At 71.1% G+C, this 2,500-nt stretch overlaps 1 non-coding gene across 1 annotated transcript; it reads right to left on the reverse strand.

Annotated features, from left to right (window-relative positions):
• Nucleotides 1-671: 671 nt before the first annotated feature.
• On the reverse strand, nt 672-790 carry LOC128823855 (5S ribosomal RNA). Its single transcript, XR_008442089.1, has one exon. It is a non-coding gene; the product is annotated as a 5S ribosomal RNA (ribosomal RNA).
• Nucleotides 791-2,500: the final 1,710 nt, after the last annotated feature.

Here is a 2,500-nt window from a genome sequence, read left to right on the forward strand (position 1 = left end):
GCCTGGCCAGGCCTGGCCTGGGTGGCCGCGGGGCGGGGGATTCGGGGCGGTCCCGCGAGCCGGCGGCCGGGCGCAGGGGGTCCGAGCGCGTCCGAGCGAGTCCGTCCCGGCCCCGGGGTGTCCCCCTGCGGCTCTGGGGGCCGTGGGTCCCCGCTGGAGGAAGCCGCTGGGCGCTGGACACCCGCCGTCCGTCCCGCCTGGCCAGGCCTGGCCTGGGTGGCCGCGGGGGGATTCGGGGCGGTCCCGCGAGCCGGCGCCCGGGCGCAGGGGGTCCGAGCGAGTCCGTCCCGGGCCCGGGGCCTCCCCCTGCGGCTTTGGGGGCCGTGGGTCCCCGCTGGCGGAAGCCGCTGGGCGCTGGACACCCGCCGTCCGTCCCGCCTGGCCAGGCCTGGCCTGGGTGGCCGCGGGGCGGGGGGATTCGGGGCGGTCCTGCGGGCCGGCGGCCGGGAGGGTCCGGGCCAGTCCGCCCCATGCCCGGGGTCTCCCCCAGCGGCTTCGGTGGGTCCTCCGCGGAGGAAGCCGGGTGGGGAGCCGGACCCCAGGCGCCCAGACCCGTGACCTGCGGCCGCGACCTCCGACTCGGCAGGAGCGACGAGGGGCTTTCCGGCCCGTCCCCCCCCTCTCCTTCCTCCCCAGAAAAGGAGAGAGAGCTGGCTCGGACCGGGAAAAGCTGCCTACGGCACCTGGGATTCCCAGGCGGTCACCCATCCAAGTACTAGCCAGGCCCGGGACGGTTTACCTTCCGAGATCGGACGGGATCGGGGGCGTTCGGTCCGGTATGGCCGTAGGCACCCGGCCCCCGCGCCTCCTCGCCCGCTTTCCCCTGCCGACGCCCGGGCCTGCCGCACGGTGAGCCCCGGTCGGACTGCCCCCCTGCGGCAGGGCCCCCGTCTCTCGCGGGCCCGGTCCTTTTTTCCTTCTCGAGCTCCGGGGCCCGGGCTGGCCGCCAGAGCCCCTCCGCCCGCCCGCCCTCCCCGGCGTCGGGGAAAATATTGTCCCGGACATCCAGTGCGCCCTGATCCTGTCAGCCGGGGGGGGGGGTGGGTGGGTGGGGGGCAGTCCCTCGCTGCGGCCGGGGAGGGTGAGCCCAGGGCGGCTTGCCTGCCGTCCGAGTCCCCTCTCGGCCACCAGGTCAACCCCGAGCCGAAAGGGCTGAAAATTTTTCAGAGTCCCCTCCCGGGCACCAGGTCAACCCGTGGAATCGAACGGGTTCGCCTGCTGGCCGGTTCGCTTCCCGGCCACCAGGTCAACCCGTAGGTTTGAACGGGCACGCCCGGTGGCCGCTTTCCCGTCCGGTCACCAGGTCAACCCGGATCTCCCTCCTTCCCTGGGCGCCCCCTCCTCGGAGGCGTCAGGTTCCATTTTCTTTTTCCCCCCAGACTTCCAGGGGCCCGATCCAGTCGGCCGGGAGGCAGTCCCTCGCTGCGGCCGGGGTGGGTGAGGCCAGGGCGGCTTGCCTGCCGTCCGAGTCCCCTCTCGGCCACCAGGTCAACCCCGAGCCGAAAGGGCTGAACATTTTTCAGAGTCCCCTCCCGGGCACCAGGTCAACCCGTGGAATCGAACGGGTTCACCTGCTGGCCGGTTCGCTTCCCGGCCACCAGGTCAACCCGTAGGTTGCCGACGGGGCTAGCCAGTGGCCGGTTTGCTTTCCGGCCGCCAGGTCAACCCCTAGGTTTGAACGGGCACGCCCGGTGGCCGCTTTCCCGTCCGGTCACCAGGTCGACCCGGATCTCCCTCCTTCCCTGGGCGCCCCCTCCTCGGAGGCGTCAGGTTCCATTCTTTTTTCCAGACTTCCAGGGGCCCGATCCAGTCGGCCGGGAGGCAGTCCCTCGCTGCGGCCGGGGAGGGTGAGCCCAGGGCGGCCTGGTCCATGTCTCTAGTGGGCCCGATCCTTTTTTGGGGTGTTTTTTTTTTTTTTTTCCGAGCTCCGGGGCCCGGCCCGCCCGGGCAGCCCTCCTCGGAGGCGTGAGGCGGATTTCCCCCCCCCCCCCCAGACTTCCAGGGGCCCGATCCTGTCGGCCGGGAGGATGTCCCTCGCTGCGGCCGGGGAGGGTGAGCCCAGGGCGGCCTGCTTGGCGGCCGGGTCCATGTCTCTAGTGGGCCCGATCCTTTTCTTCCCTTTTCCGGCTCCGGGGCCCGGGGTGGCCGGGTAGCCCTCCGCGGTGGCGTCGGCAATTTTTTTTAAAAAATCAGACTTCCGTGGGCCCGATCCTGACGGCCGGGAGGCAGTACCTCGCTGCGTCCGGGGACGGTGAGACGCTCGGCCACCGGGTCAACCCGGAGGAAGCGGGCTGGGGGGAAAAAAAAAAAAAAAAAAAAAGTTTTCCAAGTCTGAAAAATTTTCAAAGTCCCCTCCCGGCCACCGGGTCAACCCCTTTGGAGCGAATGGGTTGACCTGACGGCCGGTCGTCTCGCGGATGTCCGGAAGGGGTCGCCCAACGCCGTCTCGGCCGACCGAGGGAACCACGAGGTGGCGCCCGGTTCCAGTTTCGTACCGCCG

Source organism: Malaclemys terrapin, chromosome 15 (genome assembly GCF_027887155.1).
Source record: "Malaclemys terrapin pileata isolate rMalTer1 chromosome 15, rMalTer1.hap1, whole genome shotgun sequence".
Lineage (NCBI taxonomy): Eukaryota > Metazoa > Chordata > Testudines > Emydidae > Malaclemys > Malaclemys terrapin.